This window comes from Mycteria americana, chromosome 1 (genome assembly GCF_035582795.1).
Source record: "Mycteria americana isolate JAX WOST 10 ecotype Jacksonville Zoo and Gardens chromosome 1, USCA_MyAme_1.0, whole genome shotgun sequence".
NCBI classification, from domain to species: Eukaryota; Metazoa; Chordata; class Aves; order Ciconiiformes; family Ciconiidae; genus Mycteria; species Mycteria americana.
This window is the reverse complement of record NC_134365.1, coordinates 141,388,359-141,404,241: the sequence shown is the minus strand read 5'-3', so window position 1 is coordinate 141,404,241 and position 15,883 is coordinate 141,388,359. Positions and strand designations below refer to the sequence as shown.

Below are 15,883 nucleotides of genomic sequence, written 5' to 3'. Positions count from 1 at the left end.
TATAGACAGTGCTCTCAAGCTCCATCTCTTCCTCTATGGTCCTCTATAATTATAGCCTTTCCTATAGCTATTTTGCCTTTTGTAGGGTATTGAGAAGCATTTTGTGGTGTTTAGGACACATGGAGCAGATATACTATGGAAACTTCAGAACTGAATATTCGTCGTGTGGTTGCCTGCAGTTGCACATCCATCCGGAAGGGACCATCCTGTGTCTCTGAACTATGCAGAGGCACACATTGAAATGCCGTGTTGGTGATCCAGACAAGGTGTTGCATTCTTTCTGCTACTCAAACTTTGCTGTTTGGTGCGGAGTTTTTCTGTCATGTTGTCCTAAGAATATACGTATTTGTCTTCTCCTATGCCCCAGAAAGATTGTTTTCAGTAAGTGATGCCTTGCAGTTTGGTTATCCCTCTGCCTTTGCATTTGCAGCATTTCTGTGAGAAAGTGGACTTCCAGGGAAATCCTCATATCATCAAAGACCTCAGATTGAAAAGGGAAATACGGAAGGAAAGAGAGATGTGAAATTCTTTCACAAGCTGTAACGTTGGTATTGAATTGAGTAACCAGAACGTGGTCGGGAAGTAGAGGATGATAAAGAGCAGCGCTTCCATTAGGTTGTCTTGTTTTTCAGAAAGTCCTGCAGCCTGAGACACGCGTAGTGTTTATAACACATTCATGGCATAGCTGCTTCCTGGTAAGTGTGCAACAGGAAGAAGTGTTGTTCTTAAATTAGTAAGTGAAAAAGCAGCTGGTAAAGGATGGGCTACAGCTTTCTAGATTTTATTCCGGACAGGATTTAAAGAGAAAGTTTCTTTTCAGTGTTTCATTGGAGGGCTAGATTAAAAAGTAAAATCTAACTTCTTACATTATTGGGATTTTTGGGCTCAGGCCATATCGTGCCACCTAACGTTCAGCTGGCTGTGAAGAGGGCTCTATGCTTCAGGTAACTATTGTCATAATAAAAAATAGATGCTTATAGGGAACCACTATAACATAAACCTGAATATTTATAAAATACATTGTTAGGCAGCGGAGAACACTTAGGAAAGTGAACTAGTTAAGTAAGATATTATTCCTGCTTCTACCAATAACTTGCCATGTGGTTTTATACCACAAATACGTGGTATTATTTGAAAAGGAGACAAATAATTTTGAACAGCTCATTAATTTTATAATTGGGGCCAGTGGAATGTCACTTTTGGTTTTTCCCATAAAAAGACTGTAAATCCCACTTAGGATGAATTCTGTTTTGAAAATGAGTTCACAAGCATGTACTTTAACTTTGCTGACTAAATTTAATAGCCAGTCTTTTGAAAATTTTAGCCATAATATTTATAGAATAGTAGACAGTTAAAAAATGGATGTAATTTATAATTTACTTTGAGATCAAACATGAAAAACATGCTGGGGAATACATTTTAATGGAAGGGGCTTATACTGTGGTAAATTTCTTTCCTGTTCAACACCTTACAGATTGTCAGTCTGGGGGGGGGAAAAAAAAGGACTGATACCTTGTCTTTCATGGACAACTGTGTGACAGGAACTGCGCTGTTTGTATTTAAACCATCGGATTATCTCTAATACTTTCAGATGGTCTGAAGCTAACTTCTAGCAATGCCCTTCATGATGAGTTCCTATAATTAATGGTTCCTGAAACTATCAGGCCTCCAGCACTTCCTCTCTCCTGCAGCCCTCTGAAGTGTGAAGCTCAAGGATCAAAGAAATGTTAACTACATTGGCTTTAGGCTGTGCAAAGTATAAACCCAGATCACTTTTTTGCTGAAAAGTTCTAGGACTTGTCTGTGTGAGCAAGTTAACTAGCATCAGCCAGACTATAGTTGCTATAGCCATAACACTAAAATCCTTTTATTCTACTAAGATGTTTCGAGGTGAGCTTGGTTTCTTTTGGATGAAGGTTGTTAAGCCAAAAAACTATTTATTATCACCGCCCCCCCCCCCCCCCTCCAGACCCCTTCATGCACATCAAGCTGTAGGCAATCCAGGAGACTCCTGGAGTGCATTGAGGATAACTTCTTAACTCAGGTAATAGACACCCCTGCCCGAGGGGTTGCAATACTGGACCTGATGGTCACCAATGCAGGTGAGCTCATCAGTGACATCAAGATTGGAGGCAGCCTGGGCTGCAGTGATCACACATTGGTGGAGTTCACAGTCCTGAGGGATATGGGACAGGAAAGAAGTATAGTCAGGACCCTAAATTTTAGGAAAGCAAAATTCCAGCTCTTCTATGAGTTAGTCAGTAGGACTCCCTGGGAAACGGACCTCAGCAACAGGGGAGCAGAACAGAGCTGGCAGATCTTTAAGGATGGTTTCCATAAAGCACAAGAGCTCTCAGTCCCCAGATGTAGGATATCAGGCAAGGAAGGGAAGAGACCAGCATGGCTGATTCGAGACATGCTGGTCAAACTAAAGAGCAAGAGGGAACTGCACAGGCAGTGGAAGCAGGGACAGGTGACGTGGGAAGAGTATAGGGACGCTGCCCGCTTGTGTAGGGATGGGGTCAGGAAGCCCAAGGTGCAGCTGGAGCTGGACGTGGCAAGGGATGCAAAGAATAACAAGAAGGGCTTCTACAGGTATATAAACCAGAAAAGGAAAGTTAAAGAAAGCGTACCTCCACTGATGAACAAGAATGGTGACCTAGTATCAACAGACAAGGAGAAGGCTGAGGTACTCAACAGCTTTTTTGCTTCAGTCTTCTCTGGCAACCACTCTCCCCACCCCTCCCGAGTCAATGGACAACATGTTGGGGATCAGGGGGGTAAAGCCTCTCCCACTGTAAGGGAAGATCAGGTCCATGACCACCTGAGGAACCTGAACATATAGAAGTCTATGGGACCCGATGAGATGCATCCCAGAGTCCTGAGGGAATTGGCTGATGTAGCTGCCAAGCCGCTCTCCACGATACTTCAAAAGTCATGGCAGTCAGGTGAAGTCCCTGGTGACTGGAAAAATGGAAACATTGCACCCATCTTTAAAAAGGGTAGAAAGCATGACCCTGGGAACTACCGAGCTGTCAGCCTCACCTCTGTGCCTGGGAAGACCATGGAACAGATCCTCCTAGAAGCTATGCTAAAGCACATGGAGGACAGGGAGGTGATTTGAGACAGGCAACATGGCTTTACCAAGGGCAAGTCCTGCCTGATCAACCTAGTGGCTTTCTACGATGGAGTTACCACATCAATGGACATGGGAAAAGCAACGGATATCATCTATCGGGACTTCTGTAAAGCCTTTGACACGGTCCCTCACAACATCCTTCTCTCTAAAATGGGGAGATACGGACTTGATGGGTGGACTGTTCAGTGGATAAGGAATTGGTTGGATGGTCGCATCCAGAGGATAGTGGCCAACGGCTCAATGTCCAGATGGAGATCAGTGACGAGTGGTGTCCCTCAGGGGTCCGCACTGGGACCGGTGCTGTTCAATATTTTCATCAGTGACATTGACAGCGAGATTGAGTGCACCCTCAGCAAGTTTGCAGATGACACCAACCTGAGTGGTACAGTTGACACGCCAGAAGTATGGGATGTCATCCAGAGGGACCTGGCCAAGCTGGAGAAGTGGGCCTGTGTGGACCTCATGAGGTTCAACAAGGCCAAGTGCAGGGCCCTACACCCGGGTTGGGGCAATTCTTGGTTTCAATACAGGCTGGGGGATGATGTGATCAAGAGCAGCCCTGGGGAAAAGGACTTGGGGGTACTGGTGGACAAAAAGCTGGACATGAGCCAACAATGTGCGCTCACAGCCCAGAAGGCCAACCATATCCTGGGCTGCATGAAAAGAAGCGTGGCCAGCAGGTCAAGGGAGGTGATTCTGCCCCTCTACTCTGCTCTGGTGAGACCCCACCTGGAGTACTGCGTCCAGCTCTGGAGCCCTCAGCACAAGAGGGACATTGAGCTGTTGGAGCGAGTCCAGAGGAGGGCCACAAAAATGATCAGAGGGATTAAATACCTCTCCTATGAGGACAGGCTGAGAGAGTTGGGGTTGTTCAGCCTGGAGAAGAGAAGGCTGCGGGGAGACCTTACAGCAGCCTTCCAGTACTTAAAGGGGGCCTACAGGAAAGACGGGGACAGACTTTTTAGAAAGGACAAGGAGACAGGGCAAGGAGCAATGGTTTTAAACTAAGGGAGAGCAGATTTAGACTGGGTGTTAAAAGACATTTTTTACAATGAGGGTGGTGAAGCACTGGAACAGGCTGCCCAGAGAGGTAGTGGAGGCCCCATCCCTGGAAACAGAATCACAGAATTGTATAGTTTGGAAAAGACCTTTAAGATCATCAAGTCCAACCGTAAACCTGACACTACCAAGTCCACCACTACACCATGTCCCTAAGCATCTCATCCAGACGTCTTTTAAATACCTTCAGGGATGGTGACTCAACCACTTCCCTGGGCAGACAAGGTCAGGTTGGACAGGGCTCTGAGCAACCTGATCTAGTTAAAGATGTCCCTGCTCTTGTAGGGGGGTTGGACTAGATGACCTTTAAAGGTCCTTTCCAATCCAAAGCATTCTATGATTGTATGGAAGATTTAAACTAGTGCGGTGTATGATTCTGTCACCAGTATACTGGTAAATTTTCCATGCCCAGAAACCATTAGATGGTAAGAATTGTTATTTTCCTTCAGTCATGTGGGTCCTGGGGAGGCACAGGCACTTGTTGACATGATGAGGTGTGGCTGTTGAATGCAGCCAGTAGCACAGGATGGGGCAATTCTTGGTTTCATACGGGTAATTTGTGGGGGAAAATGATGGACCTTCGTTTGTAAATTATTCTCTTGACCTTTCTGGCAAGGAGGTATGTGTGAGTGAACGAAGCGTCTTTTTCATGTCACTGGTGATGGAAACTAGAATGTAAACACCGCGGTACGAGGGATGCCAGGAGCTCATGATCAGGAAGAGAAAATAAACAGAGGAGAAGGATTTGCTAAAGTGAGTGGAGGCAAATACTGAAATTTGTTTTATGTCTTTTTGGTCAGTTTATCAGTGTTGGGTTTTGGTTTTATTTTAATTCAATATCAAGCTGTTACTAATAGTCACACATATTTACATTGCTGTTACCCCAACTAGCAAACAAATGCAAACATGCTGATGAATAGGAGAGACTGAGAGTGCCAACTTTTGAGAAATGCCTAGGATCACCAGTGATAATTGGCTTCTGTATGAGTTACAGCCATTGGATTATTTAGGTTTTGAAGCCTAGTTCCAAGGGCATGATTCATATTAACAGCCCTGCTTCCTCCGTGAGATGTGACAGTGGTGGATTTGCGGGGTCAGGCCATACTGATGACTGAATCTCATTCTACCTTTAACACCAGCAGGCAGTATACCAAACTAAAGAACAAGAGATAGTACAACATGAAATATATTGGTGTAACTGTTTGAGACCTCTTCAGAAGAAATAAGAATAAATACCATCTTACATTATCCTGACAGGTACCTTTTAATGTTGAGTGCTTATCAGCAAGATCCAAGTATTTTGAACATTTTTATTTCCCTGTTGGATTTGGGGTCAAATAAAGATAATTAGATGCTACTTTCAGCATTAAAGTGTACTTAACACAGTGTGGCTCAACAGAGGCATGAGTGATTTATTTGTAAATAGTACATTCATTGATTATATTGTATTTATACTTAATTTTTATATATCAGGCACACAAAACATTTGTTGAAAGGCTGCCTTGTAGTATACATAAATATTATCCATCATTTGTTACTCAAATATAAAAAGTAACTTCAATCTACTGTCTGTATTTTGGATAAATCAGAGAGTTATTTTTTCTTTTTAGTTTCTATATTGGAAGAATCAAGGTGTAATAGAAATTCCTCTTCAGCAGGCACCTTCTAGCACTCAATCATTCATCTGTACTCATTAAGTAAAGTATGCTGTTATTAAATGGCCACTCAGTAATACAGTAGCAGCATAGGAGGGATATGTGCTTTCTTCACTGAATCTACATCATTTCAGTGGAGGTTGAGGCGTTTTTTAAATCAAGAAGGAGATTCAGTTGCACAAGTTTTATTACAGGCTGTGAGAATCCTAGAGCTTAACCTCCCAGGCTGTATGTGAAAATTTCACCCTGAAAGAGAGGCTGCCTCCCTTCCCTTCCTGAGTAGGCACTTGCTCCTGCTCTCTCACACATGCTTGCAAACACACACATGCACTGGTCAGCCTCCCAAGTATTTCAGTGTGTGGGCACATTGAGGGATTCAGGAACAGACCCCATTAGTTCTTCGGGAGGAGTAGGATTTTGGACGGCAGCAGACCACAAAGACAAGAGAGAACTGAGACCCCTGTTGTCACCCTGAAGGGATGGCTTTGCATTTGATGGAAGAGGGGCCTGGATCTGCTGCTCTGTTAGAGAAAAGGAGTGATGTGACCAACTACTGTTTTATCATCATGAGAAGGGGAAGTATAGTCATTCAAAAGAAAAAATGAAGAAAAGCTATGTGACTTTTTGCACTATTTAGAAATAGTGCAAATGCTGTTCTTGGGAAAGAAACGCAAGGCTTAAGCACAGAGAAATTTACCAGCACGTGAAGCAAAATGGTGTGTTAAGTGTGCCATGAAAATGTGACACTGTGTGTATTTGAATGAGGTGGGGATGGAAGAAGGGGGAATAATACTGAGAATAAGCTGAGGATAACAATTAACAACAGATCCGGTTTTAAATCCAGTGTGACCCTTCTAGATTTTTATTTTGCCAGAACTTCTGTCTTCTGGGCAATCAACATACAGGTTACACCAAACAAGATTATAAATTTTAGGAAGCTAATTACAAAAGTAATGTGGAAGATTAATCTTAAAGTTTTCACTTACACCAGTTTAGTATTTTCTTTTACATTCACCTCTCTGATACACCAGTAATGAATTGTATTAATGCTAAGGAAAAGCTCCTGCAGCATTTGCAGCACATGGGGGTTGTGCCCCTGAAGTACTGATTATAGTGTGCAGAAAGGCGACTGCATTCTTCATTATTTGAAATTTGGTTGTATTTCAGTGAGGAAATTGCGGGAAGAGGAGGGAACAAATGTAGGGAGATGAATGGAAGAGGAGGAGTTGTGTGAGATAGGAGAATGTATAAAATATGGGAAAAGAAAAAATGAGGTAGAAGGGCAGATTAGTGGGAGAGCTGACAGTTTAGGATACTGATATGTAAATCCATGTTAGGAACAATCCTATGGCTAGCTGTTAGTTTTCATTGATACCAAGAAGCTGAGATCACCTAATTATATTAAGGTTTGTGTTACCTCTTCTTTTCAAAAGATGCCTGTTACAAATAAGGGTGATGTCATGACGTAATCCAAAGAACTATTTTTATGTATTCAAAGGTGGGAAGAATATTCTTAATTAAATTCTCATCGTATTTGAATTTGTTACATACTTCTGACTTCTCTTTGTGTTGATTTAGTTCATACTCTGTTGATACAAACTCTGTTGCTACCAAGCCAACTATTGAAACTATTCTAAAAATAGGACTTACGCAGTCAATCAAATGTCTTTTAATTTGCTTTATTATTTTACATCTTGGGGGTAACAACCTCTCCCAACTCTCCCAAAATCATCTTAAATTCAGCCTTAACCCCCTTAAGCCCCTCCCCCACAAAAAGGGGGGCTGATTGAGACCAGACAGGACCAGCACAAACCAACCAGTCTTTGGTTGGTTTGTGCTTTCTGGTGAAAATAGGTGAAGGTATGCTATCATCTACTTTCTTCCAGTGGAATAAAGATAAACTCACTTATCCTTGGTAAACAGTGCCAAGAAGACCCCATTCTTAATTAAAAACCATTCCTCCCTCCTCCCCCCAATACTTAATATACTTGACTGAATCAAGGGCTGTTTTGTCTTCAGAAAGAATGGCTTAAAGAAGTACTAGGAATTCTGTATTAACTGAAATGTAGAATGAGTTTAGATTGAGATTTAGACTCTATCTAACTTTATTTGGGTTCTCTGTAGAATGATTTAAAAAAAAAATTAAAAGAGTAGATGGTGTTAATCTAACATCAAGACTGAAGTACCTACAGTCCACAAAGCCTTCATACAGCTGCCTTGACATCTAAATATGTAGGTTTCTGTTTTTCAGTAGTGAGGGATTCAAATGCCTAAAATTCTACTCCTGCACAGACAGCAGTGCTGGTCTGGCTTGTCTTCTGCCCAAGTCCTTCTGGGATCCTGAAATGAAGTGTTCCTGCTCATTAGCCTTTGTACAGATCTTTAATGCGTCATTGGAAGTGAGTTCAGCACAAAGCACAGCAGCCGTGGCTATGGCACACTAATCACAAAGCCTGTGTAGGAACCAGGAAAGGAAATATGGAAAAGATAGGGAGTTGGTTGTTGAGAATAAATCTAAAAATTGCCAGGGCAAGAGGCAAATGCAGGAGGCTGAGTGGGAGAGTAAAGCAGTGGGAAAACCATTGGAAGGTGAAAAGCGGTGCGGAAGAGCTAACGGATCTGTGAAGGGGACAGAAAGCTGAGAGACGATGCTGAGATTAAAAGGAAAGCTAGTATATTTGAGCTGGGAGCTAATGGGAAATGGGATTCTGGTTGTGGGGCGGGAGCAATATATCGTATAATGAAGTTGATGAGAATGAAGCAGTTACTCTAAAGAGGCAGGGAGAGAGGACTGAGATCAGAAATAGGAGGCTGAGCCTGATGACAAGGAGTGTGATGGGGGTGGTGGCACATGTCCCCAGGATTGGCAATGGTACAGCTTGGATGAGAAGGAGGGGTGGCCAGGTTTTGAGGGAGACTCTGGGTGTCTGCATTGAACAGGATGGAGCTTCTCCTTTTCAACGGTTACCGTCTTTAAAAGAGCTGGAAATTAAACCAAGCTCAGAAAGCTGTATTGAAGCATGTTGTTGGAGATAAAAACAAGTACTGCAAAGCTGGGAAGGTGAAGAATTCAGATTATCTAGAACATGTTAACTGAGCTCCCTTGGACATATGCATGATGGCATTATGATATAGTTGTAAATTATATGACCTCAGAATTGTATGGTCTTTTCTACTGGGCCAGAAGTGTACGAAAACAGTGCAGCAAAGGAGACAGGTCTTTGAAAACTTGCTTTCATCTGTTGTAGAAACTTTTAGACAGGTAGTGGATGGGGCAATGTGCTACAAGAAAGGAAACATGCGTCACCTAGTTAAGGCAGGTGAATACAGCCTTCCCAGAAAATTAAAGTATTATATAAGGCTAAGTACTCTGATAAATGAGTTTTAGGAATCTCTGGTTGAACACTGAAGTTTGTAATGCTCCTAATTCAAAAGTTTCATTCTTTAAGTTCACAGTCTGTGGGGATCATATGACGTACCTCGCAGGGGACTGTAATGCAATCTGTTGTTATCTGTGCTGTGACCATACGTAATTCAGTTAATGTTTAGATTTTCAGTACTCTCTTTTCTTCTAGCTACTGTATTCACTGACTGAGGTCAGGGTCCTGTAGAAAAACATTGCATGTCATCACCTAATAAAAAGCCAGGCAGACTAGATATGAACAAGGGGGCCCAATTAACTCCAAATCCTTACGAAATAAAAATAAAAATGGGGGCTTCTGAAGTGCTTACCTTAAAAATTAGTTTCCACCTCATTGGACACCTTTCTTAGTTTAAGATTTTAGGGTTGTGAGGATGTTAGCTTTTATATATAGCTTGTTGACTTTTGGTTTTTTTAAATGCACACTTTCCATATATTTACCCTGCATGCACAATGTGAAAAGAAGACTTAAAAACTAGGAAGCACAATTACAGTCAGTTTTTAAATTTCCATTGATTTCTGGTGAAATCTTCTTTGAAAAGCTGTACCTTGCTTACTTTTTCAATTATATATTTACTTGCGTGATGGAGAAGATGAAAAATAATTTTCTTTTGATCTGATGTAATTGTAATTGTATTTTAGGGGAACTAATGCCATCTTTGGTTTCTTTCTAATCTGGGTATATTTTGGCCATGGTCAAAAGTAAGGCTGTGATTACTGTTTAAAGAGACTAGTTTCAGTGGTTGTGTCATATCAAATGCATTGCTCTTCTACTCTGTTATTGTTAGATGGGCTGCTCTAAATTTGATGGTCTAATTCTGGAAAATTTGAATATGTGCAGGTGGACTTTTGTGTCGGCAAAGCCACACTTATTTAACTGGAGCTCCATATGTCTGCAAAAATTGATTCCATATGGTTGAATAGCACATTTTGAAAATGTTTCTTTAATTCATACTAGTGCCAGGAGAAAGTAGAATAACTATTTTTTCAGCTCCTCCTTAACTAAATGACAGTGCACCTGTACACAAACCTTCTTTCAGGTTTTAAAGTGGTAATTGAATATGTAGGATTTTCTTGTCACATGTTAACAGTTTTAAGGTAGCTTAAATCTGTGGCTAACAAAGCCTTAACTGTGTTGCTGTCTGTTTGTACTCCTAAAAACAAGTGAGGAAATATACCTAAACCATGCAAGCCCACCTTCTACTAGGTTGAATTTACATGAGGTTTCTCACAGAAAACTCTTTCATTTAAGGTTGTGCTGAGTCTAAATATATATAAGTTCTACATATATATATGTAGAACTGGTCAAATAAAACCCAGTCTTTTTGCAGGGAAAAAAAGAAGCAGCTGAATATCCAGCTTTTCTAACAGCTGGATATCTGAATTGTTAAATTGCTGACAATTTGGGGCCATAAGAGTTGATATAGTCAAGAGATGAACTTATGAGGAGTTATGCAGACTGAATTTTTCTTTGTTTTTTATTGTACACAGGTACCTAAGGATAAAACTGGCCTGAAGGGAAAATCTGGGGGAAACTGGGGAGCTTGACTGTTCTTGCACCTGAGTAAGTGAATGCTTAGCTGGAAATCAGCTTTGCAAAATGTTAAAACAGTTAAATATTTTTCAGCATGTCCATGCCTAATTGCAGCCTCTAACTTGAGACAATACCTTGGCTTTTGAATTGAAAAAGGCTAGAAGTACTAGGGCTAGCTAAAGGGAATGTTGTATAGACCCTTCAGTCCTTTGCAGTAGGGTTGCTTTTTATTGCTACCCTTAAAGCCTCCATAAAATTAAACATAGATTATATGCAGAATTTCTTGGTATTTTGGTGTTTTGCCTTTTCAGTTATTTATCTTGAGACTATTTTCTGAGTTTGAACAACCTCTCTGTTTGTTGAAGTTAAACTCCATCTTGCTGGTTTGTGATCACAATAAGGCACTGAGGTTCAGCAGGACTGAAGTCCTAAGAAGAGGTCATGTTAAGTATGAGGTTATCAGAGGATGAAGGCTGAGAAGATGACCTCGCGGTGGCCTAATATGGTTGTCTTGGAAAGGGTGAATGCTCATTTTGCGTTGTTTGAGACAAAAGCTATTGTCTTGGTTTGGTTTGCTTCTATTAAAATATTTGGATCAGCTTTCATTAAAATAGGACAAGGACAGCTTTTCATCATCAGCTTTGACGGGGCATGTGGCAGACATTCCTAGGTGTCTGAGGGTCCCCAACCAGTCCCAAACCCAGCCTACACAGGTTTCTGAAAAGGCAGGAAAAATATTTTTCAGTTTTCCACATAGCTTCCTTTCCTGGCAATCCAAGCATTATTCTGGTTACAATAAATTATTTTACATGTAAAAAAGGTATTTTGTTGTAGTATTTAATGTATTTATTTATTCATACATATTCATATATGGAATGCATGTCATATTAATGAGCAGATATGTATAGTATAGCACGAAACTTCTTTCTACTGGTAACACATTTTTAATAATGGGCAGGTTAATGGAGTTCTCTGAAACAATTGCCAGACCTGGAGCCTGTCTTCCTGCTGGCATTTATCATGCTAAAAGAATTATGTTTAGTTTTGGAAGACTTCAGTAAGTTGAATATCCTTACTGGTATCTACATTAAATTTTAGAAACTCTACTTATCAGCAGAGAGTCTCTCGATTTAATCTGGTCTAAACTTGTTATCAATGCATTTTACTCCAAATCTGTGCTGTGGTTTAATCATATTCTGTACTGAATGCATGAACTTATAAATTGGTATCTGTCACATCACTGTGTAAAAAAGTGTATTTCATTTTGCCGTAGTATTTACTGTGTTTATCTCTTTGTGATATAGTAGACAAAAAGCAATGAGAGACTTTTTTATATTAAAGAGAATAAACATGTAACTTAAAAATATGCCAGGCTTTGTGAGCTATACACACATAAGACTTTTAATTCATTCAGAAATGCATCATGGCAGCATTTATCATTATTCTTTGATTTGTAAGTTAGGTAGTGAATCACAAATAATGCCTGAGACTGTATTATAAGTAACTGATTGCTTTCCTGTGCATTTGTAGCTCTCATTGAAGTTCTGGTTCCTACAAATATTGTGCCTTGTAATAATTGCACTCATTGCATAGTTTTAGGAATTAGGTTTGCGAACTGGCAAAGAGGTGTAAGGTTTATTAAAGGAGAGATGCTCAGTATTCTTACATGATAATGGCATATTTTGAAATCAAAATTGGCTCAACAGCTCTGTTTTAAATCCAGCAGGGACCTTTGAGAGAGGTTTTTGTGTTGTTTCTTTTAACTTCTATACTAACACGCAGCAAATGTTTTCATTTATTTCCTATGCTATCAGTCCTACTCTGCATATTTTAGTCTATTGCTTTTGACAGTGATGAAAGACAGGTATTTCCTGACCTTTCGTATTTTGGGTGCTACATAAGCTCAGCTGTTCATTTTGGGAATATTTTCTTCTCCTGTCTTGTTCCCGTTTCCTCATTTGGAAGGCAGCACTAGAAATTCCAGGTGCAATTGCAATCTTTTTGGAATTATAGTTTAAATTTTGTGCTTGTGTACATGAGACAGGAGCTTGCCCATACAAAAGAAAGGTGGTCATTCTGCTGGGCTTGAGGATTTGTAGGTGCAGTGACTTCTGCCTTGACAAAGATACCATGTCAGTGTTATGTTACTTTTTACTTGAAAATTGTCCCTAATTGTTGGTTGAGGAAGGCAGAAGTCAAGAACTATTGAACTAAGGGATGGGGATAATCCAATTAAATTGTGTAGTTTATTCCTTTATGAATATAGGATTGATCTCTAACTTAGGTGTTTTATCCATTTTATTATTTGCCAGTTACTGTAGTTAGTGCATCACCTACAGATTTTCTTATTCAGACTTGAAATTGAGTGCCCTAGGGCAAGATTTTCTCAGTTAAGCATGGAAATGAACTGGCCTTGTTTTTGAGAGCATCCTGCATGTAGCAGTTCTTGTGCCTGGTGTTCTGGAAGGATCAACGGGTTCGTGCAAATCTACATCTGGGTTTGAAGCAAGATAAAACCTATCCGTGACACAACCCTCTGTGTACTGCATTATGTTCTTTTTCAGGGATCGGCAGGTAATAGTCCGTACCGTAGTTTAGAGGCTGAAGTGAAGCCAACTAGTACTGTTGCTACAGCCTGTTGATACTGTAGGATGAAGCTCTTCAACTTCTTTTAGCAGATAATTTCAGGAAGATTGTTATTATTTTTGTAAATCATAGTGTATGGTTTCTGACAGTTTTTAAAGATATCATATGCTCTGCTGTTGATAGTCTAGGAGTCTCTGGGGATTTAAAACTCTTTCTCTGCAGTATCTCTCACAGAGATCAATTAAGTTTCTAATTAGAGTTGTATCAACTTAGCATCTACTGAAATCCTAAAAAAGTTGTTGTTTGATGAGACAATTCTAGAAGGTTTTTTAATCTTACGAGAAATTTTTGGTTGAGGATTTTTGGTTTTTTATATTTTTGAGAGGGGTTCTTTGTTGTTTGGAAAGTGGCATTCGAGTAATGGAAAGCTGCAGTAGCTGAAATTTTAATAAAAAGGAACCAAACAAATTTATTTGAACAATTTTATTAAAATAATTTGTACTCAGACAGCTAACAGAACTGTAGTTGCAACCCTCCCCCACACTTTCTGTCTTTGAAAGACTACTTATTTTGATCAGACCTAAAATGTTGATGAAATTATATCTCCTTGTTTTGCCTGAAGCCAAGTGTCACAGCCTTTCATTGGTGTTTGGAAAGTTGTATATCACTAAATTTGAAAGGTGCCAAAGTCCTGTGGTTGGCCTCAGCATTAAAATATATAGACACTTGTGCTTTATGAGGCTGTAAACCAGATAATTCATCACTAGTGGGGATCTGGAGGTAGACATGGGCTTTTAAAGAACAATATGTTATATTACAAATTCCTTTGGAGGGCGAGTGGGTTTTTTTAGGGATTCCTGGAGAGTGGAAGCCTATTATGGTGGTGTTGTGCATGTAATAAATCATGCACTTTGCCTAGGTGGTTGGTTTTGGTTTTTTTTCCTTAAAGGTCTAAGACCATTCAAACATTCTGTCATAATAAGAATAACAAGTAGTATCCTCTGTGCAAACACAGAAGAGGGGGGGAAAACAAATTTTTTTTTTTTAAAGTGTAATATTCTCACTGTCTATGTAAATAAATGATAGTGTGTCACACAATTCACATGAACAGCAATGCAGCTGTATTGCTGTTGTCTGCCCAAATAACAAGAAATGAGAAAGAGAGAGGGGATGACAAGGGGGATATGTATCGGAGATTGGCATTGTGGTATGAATGAATTGACGCTGTGGTTTTATTGAGGGGAGGACTCATTACAGGAGGCTTCATCTGTTTGCTGCTCTTCGATATTTAGAAAGCATCTTTAGTGATCCTTTTTGCAAACCAGCTCATGCAGTAACTGGCAAAACAGAAGCAATTAGTGGTGTAATCTCAAAGGGAATCTCAAGCTTCACTTTAAGTGCAATGATTAAATCCACTAAAATGATAACCATTGCTGCCAAGAACTCCTGTAATTGGTCACTAATGTATTTTGTTGTAGCAGTCGATAACTACTGGATTTCATGCATGTAATTAGTAATGCATACACGTTTGGTCAGTAAAATTGAAAATCCTAATAACCGAGGCTAGAGGGGGTGGGAAGGAACACAGAGCTGGAGAACTGAAATAGTGCTCTGTTGATAGTACCTAACTAGAACTGTGTGCTTCAATAAAACAAGTGTCCTACTGTGCTGGAATACAAATGGGCTGTCTGTGGCAGGATATAGCAAAGACGTTTGGCAGAGAGGGATTTGAAAGCTTCTGGCATAATGTAATTGAATTGGCCATTTCTTTAAAGATACAGCGAATTGTTTGCTGCGGCATTCATCATCATAAGGAAGGTCAGACAGCTTGCCAAACATATGATATTCATAACAAAAAGTAAAACGGTGATGCGTATATTTAAACACAAATCATGTTATCATATTTGTAAAAGCTGTGGAAATGAATGGGAATATTTTTGGTGGCGCTGAGGCATTGGTAATCTAAGTAAGACTGTAATTCAAGAGGGGAAAAGCGTATAGTCAGGGAAAAGACCCCCAAGGGAATTCAGCTAGTGAGCAACATATGATCCCCCTGACTTGAGAGGATAGTAGGTGGTGTGGCAGGAGTATTGCTGACTCTCTCTTCTGATCACTTCAGGGAAGATAAGCTTGTATGATCCTATTTTTTCCCTTTTAAGAAAACAACGGGAAAAATAACAAAAAGAAGGATTTAAGGAAGTCTTCAAAAAGAGACAAAATCTAAACTGAAGCATTGCTGGGTTTTGTTAGTCAGTTATGCTGTGACAGGACAAGATGATGCAACAAGCTGTAGCATATCTGAAATGTTATACGAAATGCTCAGTATTGGTACACTGGGAAACCCCTCTCGAGTCACATCCAGAACGCTGAACATAAATTGCTTGATGACAGGGGCTTTGGGCCACACAGTGATGCCTCTGCAAATGAGTAGCTGTTAGCTTTTAGGTTCTAACACATTCAGGAGACTGGCATTTTTATTTCTTGCACCA

At 40.2% G+C, this 15,883-nt stretch overlaps 1 protein-coding gene across 4 annotated transcripts in view; it reads left to right on the top strand.

The window, feature by feature from the left end:
• The window catches only part of TBL1X (transducin beta like 1 X-linked), a 204,740-nt gene that overhangs the window by 50,599 nt on the left and 138,258 nt on the right, over positions 1–15,883 (top strand). For 3 of the 4 annotated variants that reach the window (XM_075522581.1, XM_075522590.1, XM_075522599.1), the window contains exon 2: positions 10,766–10,838. The exons of the other annotated variant lie outside the window; for it this stretch is intronic. The gene's annotated coding sequence lies outside the window, so the exon portion shown is untranslated. The remainder of the gene's footprint in view (positions 1–10,765; positions 10,839–15,883) is intronic. 4 annotated transcript variants of the gene reach the window in all.